Consider the following 9,546-nt stretch of genomic DNA (forward strand, 5'->3'; position numbering starts at 1 on the left):
TCCCTGGTTGTGTTCAGTCTGAAAGCCTTCTGTGCATTGTGGTCTCCATGGCAGTTGTGTTTCCAAGTCTCAAATATACAGTTTATCTCATTCATACATGTGCACAATCAGTGGCTGGTGTTGGGCTTGTGCACTGGTCTGTTTCTTTATTGGTTTTTGAAAGACTTTGATATACAGTGTGGGATTGTATCCACACATGCACACATCTGGGAGGAATCTAGCAACTCATAATAACTTCATGATTCTTTTCTGTAAACTTCTATGGATACACTCCAACTTTTCAAATCTCTGGGTCTCCCCCTTTTGAGTTCTCTAGCCAGACTTAATACGAATCCATTTACAGCACATTGGTGGGGAGACTCTGAAATAGAGTACCTCATTAGGATGTTTCTCCTGAATACTGTCTAAGTGTCTACCATGTATTGGTTTTATTCTAGATATTTAAAATACATTACCTCATGAGTGTCTTTTTAAAAAAAAACTTCTTATGGAATAAAATTGTTACCATTCTCACATTACAGGCTGAGAAAGTGAAACTCAGAGTTTTAGTGGTTTATCAAAGGGGTACAGCTATTTATGACAGGAAAGTATTGGGAAGGATTTGAATTCAGGTAGTTCTCATTATTACATGGGTCTGCATGTACAATATTTTTTTGTGTGAGTCCATCTTTATTTCTGTATCACTTTGCACCCAATGCTATAAAAACAAATGAGTCTGGCTTTATCTGTGGATTTCTGAAAAATAAATAGAGAATGAAGAGGAGGCCAGGAGACTAAGTGGGCAGGCATTGTGGTCTACAGAATGACAGCATCACTTTATTTCATCCCTTAGTGCTAGATTTCTCTTCTCAGAGCTGCAGCTCCCTGCTGCTCTCACCTAAGTCATTACTCTCCATTTGTTCTGTGAGCCTTTCAGGGTTCACACTCTGACCCAGTGAAAAATACACATTTGCTACACCTATGATTTACTGAGTGCTGTCCATAAGCCACAAAGCCAAGTGACTTGTCCCTCATGGTTGTTGATGCTACCAGGAGTGACAAGGTTTTTGCCATGACTTGCTTCTTCTGATAGCTATCTCCCTTTGAGAACAAATCACACTTCAGCATCATCTGTTTCTTGGATCTATTAATCAGGGTCTCCAACCAAACCATGTTCTCAGACCTCTTTCCTTTTCAAGGACTTCTCTATGACAATCAGGGAATGAAGGTTTTGCATTCCCCCTAGTCAGGGAGTCTTTCCTGCTAGGAGATGGCATGGATGCCAGTAGCATGGCTTGGGCTCTTGAAGGAGGCATGTCACTATATTCTTGATATGTGTGTGTATGTGTGTGTGTGTGTGTGTGTGTGTGTGTGTGTGTGTATGTGAGAGAGAGAGAGAGAGAGAGTACGTGTGCACACATGTCTGCATGCATGCATAAATGGCTCACTCTGACAATTCCCCATCATCTCAGAAAGAAGCCCTAGAAATACTAGCCCAACCCAACATTCAAAATGACTCCATATAGCTTTCATCTCCCAGGCCCAGAGGACAAACTCTTTCTCTTTGTGTTCTATTTTGACATGATTCTGCTTCTTTGTTCCCATTTTAGGGCAGTGTGAGGGGCGATGTGCATTAGCTTTTGTGGGATTTAATGAAGCAAGATTTGACAGCATTTCATATCAGGTATCATCTTTTGTGTGCATAGGGAGAAGGGATGAGAAATGTTCCTTTAACTGGCGCCAGAAGAGAAAGCAGAGAACACACACAAAAAAAATCTGATAGCTACTTTTTTTCCATTAAAGTCCTGGCCCCTTTCTAAAACACGGTATTCGTCTATATTTCAAATCAATTGGGAATCATATCTTTCCACAACAACATTTCCTTACTTCCTGGAAACATATATCACAGGTTGTATAATAAATGTTTATGCTAGCTGTAAAGAGGAAAGCAACATTTCATAAAATTTCCCATAGACCCCAAGGTGAATTTAATATAGGAGCCTGAGTGACGAATCCCAAAGCAAGTGAATTTGGGCTTGAAGCCCATCCTGAACTGACTTCATTATGCTCAGCTGATGGTGGGGGTGGGGAGGAATGGAAGAACAGAACTAGCTGAGGTCCCTGGATGATAAATTGGAATGTAACTCCTGCATTAACCCTGTGCTTTCTCACGTGTCTCTCCCATACCACACAGAAAGGGCTGTTGTGAGCATTTGGTGGCTGACTCCCCTGCTGTGTCACTGAAGGTCGGGATAAAAGGGAACACTTGAAAACAGTCAGAGATAACCTCACAGTGATGATTTAACTCATACAGGCCCAATTCTTCCAAAGAATTTGAGGCTAGCAAGAAATGCCCTTGCTTCAACGTATTGGCTGGTATTGGACTACTTTGCTATATAATGTGCCATCTTCCGAGTTTGTTAAAAATAGGAGACGTCTAGCTGCCCAGGATGGCTGAAGCCCAATTCACCCCAAAGTAAGGCATATGTAAGAGGTCCCAAGAGGTCTGTATTTATTTGTAAATCAGTATATCTAGCTTTGGAATCAATTGATTTTCTTTTCTCTTATTCTATGATACCTGTTTGTATTTTAATGAGAGAAAGGGTATGGCTTTGAGTAGACAGGGAAGTTGGGAGGATCTGGAAGAACTTGAGGGAGGGGAATAATAATCAGAATGTATTGTATGAAAAGAGTATTTTTTGAAAAAAGAATTTATGTCTTATTTATTTGTCTATCTATCTATGTATCATCTATGTATCATCTATCTATATAGTGTGCGTCCTAGTTTGCTTTTCTATTTCTGTAATAAACACCATGATTGAAAGCAGCTTGGAAAGGAAAGAGTTTACATCATCTTATAGATTATAGATCCTCATGAAGGGAAGCCAAGATAGGAACTTAAGCAAGGCAGGAGCCTGGAGGCAGGAGCTGAACCACAAATGAGCACTACTCATTGGCTTTGTCCCCCATGGCTTGCTCAGGCTGATTTCATATACAACCCAGGGGGGCTGGGGATTTAGCTCAGTGGTAGAGCGCTTGCCTAGCAAGCGCAAGGCCCTGGGTTCGGTCCCCAGCTCAAAAAAAATCCTGTAGAAAGTTCATATTCAACCCAGGATCACCTTCCCAGGGGTGACACCACCCACAGTGGGCAGGGTCATCCTACACCGATCATTAATCATGAAAATGCCCCAAAGACCTAAGGGAGGTATTTCTCATTTGAAATTTGTTCCTCTCAAATGACCCCAGGTTGTGTCACATTGACAAAAACACTAACCAGAAGTGTGTGTGTGTGTGTGTGTGTGTGTACGTGTTTGTGCCCATGGACATATTTACACACTCACTCACATACACATGCAATAGCATGGTACACACCTACACCCCCAACCCCCACAACACCCCCACACACAGGCCACAACTCAGTTGAGCCAGTTCTCTCCTACCATGTGTCTTACATAGACCAAACTCAGGTCATCATGCTTAGCAGCAGAATTTCCTCACCTGCAGATCTTGCCAGCTCGTCTCAAATGCTTTGCTGGGGAATTGTAGGTGGAGCCTCACTGAGCAAATGAACCAGGAAGCCATTCTCCTGTATCTGTTCAGCTGACGGTGTTTTATGAATAACCAGGGAATAGAAACCTGAGGATAAGATTTGATATGAGTAATTTTCACAGGGCCTGAAACTCTTATTCAAGAGTCTCTGGAAGCCAGAAGCCTCTAACTGAGGGAAGTATAAGAGAACCCCATGCAGAGTTCTGGAAAGAGAGAGAGAGCCTGCTTATGCCACTATAATCTGGACACATGAAAAAAAAAACCATACAAATAGACAGACTGTGATCAAGAGCTAACATGTCTTATGATTCCTCCTTTCCCACTCTGCCATCCTGGTTCCAGGAAATGCACCTCATCCATTTCTAGCCATAGCTCTAACAGCAGCACCTTGGAACATCATGTCTCTGGCACAAATTGCACTCACAGTTCATCACGAGAGAATGTTTCGTAGCAAGGCCAACATGCCAGGGTCTCCCTTCTTATTGGTCGAGAGGTAGCAGGATGAGGATGAGGCTATTGCAAACGATGTTCTTTCTCCTCTGCTGGGTTGCTGGTAGCCAAGCCAGATCAAATAGGGCTCAAAGTGACCTGAGAACAGAATGAGATCTTTCCATGTTTGCATGACCTATAGCTCCAGCAAGCTGTAAAAGGACAGCTTTGCATTTCGGAGAATGCTTGCTTAGGAGGGACAAAATCTGAGTGCTGTGCACTGAAATTGCTCAGGATGCCAGTGCCTCCCTCACACTGTACTTAACTAACTACAGACATTTCTCTAAATCAGGACCAGTCGCACTTGTCTTTTACTATGTCCAGAGCTTTGTACTTCCCTACACAGCCCTCAGGACTAGGTTTTGATCCTAATGGAAAGCTTTTGCCATCTAGTACTTAAAAACATCTTTCTTCAGCCTCTTCAGAGATCGACCCACTAGCCTGTGCTTCCTTCTTTTACAAGATATACTCTGGGTTACACACACACACACACACACACACACACACACACACACACACACACACACACATGAGCTTGAGGGGATCCCTCATTTTTACTCTTTGACAATATCAAATTCCAGAAATTGAGGAAGAAAAGAAAACACTTGGGATATACACAGGACCAGGGAAGCACAAAGCCTCTCACTCTGTCTGGAGCAGGGTTTCTGTACACTTTTAAGGAAGGAACCAGCATGGGCCAGCCCTGGCAATCCAATAACCACTCAATTAAGCAGCAGCAATTTCAGGGGCTGTTCGTGATCCCTCAGCCTGTCCATGTCAGCTGGCCTTTTTCTGCTCCTAGAATTGGTGAGGTCTGCAAGGCTTCCCTTAGTCACGTGCTACACAGTCATGCAGTCAAGATACACATAGAATGCAGAGACACACAGACTATGTCCCATTGAGCCCACAACAGAGATAGAGAGGGAAGAAACTCAGTGAATCTAAGGTCAGGAACCAGCAGGGTGCCCCAAAGTTCTAGGGACTGGAAGTGTATCTCCACTATGGTGACTGCCTTTCACAGTTAGCTTTGAGAAACAGTGAACTAAAGTAACCTCGTACCTCTAGAGTTTTCAAACATGCCAGACCATGGAAGCTATGCCCAGAACTTTTGAAAAGAGGAGCGGGCAAGGCTTACTCAGTGTTCACAAAATACACAGAGCAGCAAGTGATGAATTGGGATTTATTTCAGCCACAATTTTGGAGAATGGGAAAAACAAGAGAATAGTGCCTGTACCTCATAAGGGGTTTGGCCTGTTTGATTTCACAGTGAGAAAAACACAGGGGGATCACATGGTAAGAAAGAAAGCAAGAACAAGCAGAAGAAGCCAGGAAATCACGTCAATAACAACCTGTTCTTGAAAAGATTGTCCTAGTTCACTGAGAATTATGTATGTCTGTTCATGACAACGAAGGTACCAGGACTCAAATACCACTTAAGGGTCTCATTAGTTTTCAAAACATCCTGATGCTGAAGAACAGGTTCCAGCACACATTTTGGAAGGGACGAAGCGTATCCAGACCCTTGCAGCCCTCTGCTGGGTAATGTCAACCTGCATAGCAGAAATGGAAATGCCCTCCTGGAGAGATCAAGAAATGGTCTTGCTCCACATGTCATAGGTGAATGAACGGAGTATCGCAACTCCAAGAAACCAGTGAATAGCACGCACAGGTTCTGGAGCCAGCCTCTGTCTAGAGAGCATCTTCATCTCTTTTAAGCTGTGCTACCTTGGTTGCATTCCTTGGTGTCTCTGTGCCTCTTTTTACTCTGATTATAAAAGATCTGTAAAGAGAACATCTAGCCATAGAGTTTTGGGTCATAGAGTTTTGGGAAGGACTCAAGAAGAAATGGTTATGAAGGGAGCGGTGAAACTATTGATCCTCACACAAAGGACGCTAAAAGCCCTGCTTAGACTGGGTCAGAAATACAAGGTGGAAGAAGAAACCCACGCACACAGACTAGGGGAGAAACCGGGTGACCGGAAGCAGACCTGTCCAAATACAGAGATCAGAACGAGATCAGGCCCCTGGGCAACGTTCTCCACACAGTGCTCACGGCCCAGCCAGCCTCTAAGGACCAAGAAGGGGGAGGGCGCCTGAAGTTGGCTTTCTCAGCAGGAGTCAGACAGATAGACATTGCTTCCTACTGGGGAGGAGAGCTAGATGTTGTCTTTCTCTCACCCCTAGCAACCAGTCTGCCTCCCTTAATAAGAAGCTGCCCTCCCCGGTCCTGATGTCTAAATCTGCTCCTTGCTCTCTGTTGCTTCCATCCCCACCATCAGGCAGGCCGCTGAAGCTCCCTTCGCTTGCCTGGGAGAGCTGCCAGGAAGAAACGGCACAGCAGTGAGCTCCAATAATGCTAAACAATGGATTAATTACACTCCTTGCCTGTTTATCTGGAGTTCCTGGGGTCACAGGCACATGTGGTCACAGAACACAACAACAGGTGTGAGATGTTGGGGACTACATCCACTAGCCACAGCGGGAGCCCTCTGTGTCTTCCACGCCATCACACATTTTCTGTTCAAGGCAGCCAGCCTGCCCAACCCCCAAGAGATATTGAAAGCCATTTGCCATCTCTCTTTCCTCCTTCCTTAGGGATTTCATGCTGAGCGGACTGCTTATTTTCCCAACCTCACTTGGAGAGCTGGGGTGAGAAGCAGGTATGGGGGTGGGGGTGGGGGTCAGGGCAGACGCTTTCTTTCCAGGAGGGCATCTGGCATGGGGTAACAGCTGGGCTGGCACTGCTCTAAGCCCACCTGGCCAGGCTGGAAAGAGGCAAGAGCTGCTTTCAGGGCCTACAAGTGCTGGCTTTCGGCTTTCTCTCAAAAGGAGGCCAGCCTCAGAGAGCAAACTACTAATTAGGTCGCGGTCTGCTTCCCGCTGCGGCTTCACTTTCCACCCGAGAAAAAGCTTCACTGTGAGTCCAAGACCATCAGCCCTTTCACTCAAGTGTAAATGTCCCCAGGCGCATGTCTGGTAGACTTCTGGCACTGGCTTGCAGTGCTGATAGGACTCCATGAGGGACGGGAGATGTCTAAAGAGGGGGATTTGATAAAATCCACTTAGAAAATACGGAGTCACTTTGTGTGTGTGTGTGTGTGTGTGTGTGTGTGTGTGTGTGTGTGTGTGTGTGTGTGTTTTGCAGGGGTTGTATGTATGTGGTGTATGTGTGTGAGAGATTGGGTATGCACAACAGGGAGCAAGCATACAGAGGCCAGAGCAAGACATCACATGTCTTCTTCCTTCTATTGTTTCTTGAAACAGAACTGGAAGCACCTTTTCTCATACAGACTTGCTGGTCAGACAGTTCTTGAAACCTGCCTGTCCCCACTTCCCAATGCTAGGGGGACAGCCATTCACAGCCATGTCTAGCCTTTTACATTTTGGATTCTCATGCTTCCAGAGCAAGCCATCTTACCACTGAGTCATTTTCCAAAGCACCCTGCCTCCTGAGTTGCTTTTAAAGAGAAAGGCTACCCTGAATGGATTTATAGAAGCTGTGTTTCAGTGAGCCCTGAATGTGGCATGCCCAGTTTTCATTTGTCAAAGGGAAAGAGAAGAGAAAGAGCTGCGGACTTCTTCCTACCATCCTACAGAAAGCAAGGTTTGCTTTATAGGACATCTGGCCACTTCAAAGGGTGGGGGTGGGGTGGGGAATGGTGGAGCTCTGTTGCACAACAAGCCCTTGCAAGCCTATGCGCCTATGGGAGTGGAGTCTGAGGCCACCTTCCTCTTCCCTGGCTCTTTTCGTATCTGAGACCTTGGTTCTGTTCCTGTCGAGCTCAGATCCCCTTCCATGACCCATAGCCAAACTTTATCCAAAAGGATCTGAAAGCGATCGTTCAGTCCCTGTTATCTGTAGGAACCAGACAGCTGCTTTCTTGAGTGTTTGCATTTCTGGCCTCTTGTAGTTGATGCTGTGATGTTCCGGGGGGCCTTTTTACATACTCTCTGGGTCAGTTGCTGAGTATCTCTCTGGGATCTGCTTTCACGTGACAGGAGCTTTTGTCCAAGGTCATTGCTCCTCCATCTGGATGGGAGACACTACTAAAGCCCAGATCCTTTGTTTGGGTGGGGAGGATACTGCAGACACCTCAATGCTGAAGTTCTGAGGTATCAGTTGAGGCCCCTGGCACAGCATTATATTTCAAGCTCTTCCCTCTGCCCCATTCCCTCCCTTATAGATGTGGCTCTTGAGGGCAATCCCAACAAATTGATTGCATGCGAAACTCTGACTCAAATCTTGTTTTACAGTAAACTCAGACTAAGACACCTCATCTCTTTTGGCTGTACCTTTGGGCGAAGGCATTACTATTCTGAGGAATTCGAGTTCAGAGGGTGGTTCAGAGAGCAGCTTCCTTCTGGAATCCATTCCACGTATTCAGACACCTCCTGACAAAGTCAAAGGGCAGAATTGTGGGTCCAGGTATGCACCAGCCTCTCCCTCCCACCAGCCATGCCATAGGGACAGAGGGAGGCCTTGACTTTTAGTTTCATTCTTAAGAGATCAATTGGGTTTGTCAAATTCACAGAAACAGAAATGCCCAGCTAGAATCCCTGAACACAACCCCTTAAAGCTCTGGTCCTGGCCCAGAGGCATCCCCTGTGACCCTTCTGGCATGGCTTCCTCCTTCCTGGGTGTTGGGTAGAGGCCCTTGCAACACACGCTTTGCTCCAGTAATATTTTATCATGGATTGGTATTGACTAGTTGTTGGTATCATTATATCCTGACAGGAGTTTGTGAGGCCTCTCCAATATACAACACTGAAAAAAAATGGTGGCCAAGGATCCTGCCATCAGAAAGAGCCACTGACAGTGATTAAATGTGACCACCTCCTGGCTAAGGCTAAAACAAAATATGTCTGAGGTAAGCATGCAGCGAACTCTGATGGTCTCCTACTCTAGAGGCTCTGTCATCAAAAGAGGCCCATGACGTGAGCAAAATCTTTTAATTCTCATCTTGGTCTGAAGAGTGCCCATAAACTATTTCAGTAACAGATTAACAACAAATGTCACGTTAGGGGTATGTGACCTGTTAGCTGAAGCAGCAAGAAAAAAGGGAGGTTTTATCTTTCACAGACAAAGACAGGATAAGAGCCAGCTCCCAGTTCCCTACCTTATCCTTGTCCTGAAGATTGCTGAGTCAAGTAAGGCCATTTTGCACAAACGCATGTTCATTTTCATCATGGTAGGTGACCGTGGCTTGCTTGCTTTCTGTTCATCAGCCTCCAGGGGTCATCTACTCGGATGAGCTCATTCTGTGCTGCTGCCAGACTGAGCGTGCAGAAAAGGTGCACCCACTCACCGAGAGGGAGAACTGCCGTGGGCTCTATACCAACAGCCTCCCTGTGAGGAGGCTGCCCTCTGAGGCCCATTACTCCCAGCTCTAGCTTTAGTGCAAGGAAATGGCCATTTTGATGTTCCCTGTCTCCGTGAACCAGACACTCTGCTAAATGCAGAGACTTGTTTATGGTGAAAACCAGCAACCCTCCTTCACCATGACCGTGCCTAGTGTGGTGTGTTCCTAT

The 9,546-nt window shown here is 45.6% G+C and overlaps 1 long non-coding RNA gene across 1 annotated transcript; it reads left to right on the plus strand.

Annotated features, from left to right (window-relative positions):
* Positions 1–7,287: 7,287 nt before the first annotated feature.
* On the plus strand, positions 7,288–8,885 carry LOC103690791 (uncharacterized). The gene is made up of 3 exons (XR_597519.3): positions 7,288–7,621; positions 8,272–8,443; positions 8,753–8,885. It is a non-coding gene; the product is annotated as an uncharacterized LOC103690791 (long non-coding RNA).
* Positions 8,886–9,546: the final 661 nt, after the last annotated feature.

Source organism: Rattus norvegicus, chromosome X (assembly GCF_036323735.1).
Source record: "Rattus norvegicus strain BN/NHsdMcwi chromosome X, GRCr8, whole genome shotgun sequence".
In the NCBI taxonomy this organism is placed as follows: domain Eukaryota; kingdom Metazoa; phylum Chordata; class Mammalia; order Rodentia; family Muridae; genus Rattus; species Rattus norvegicus.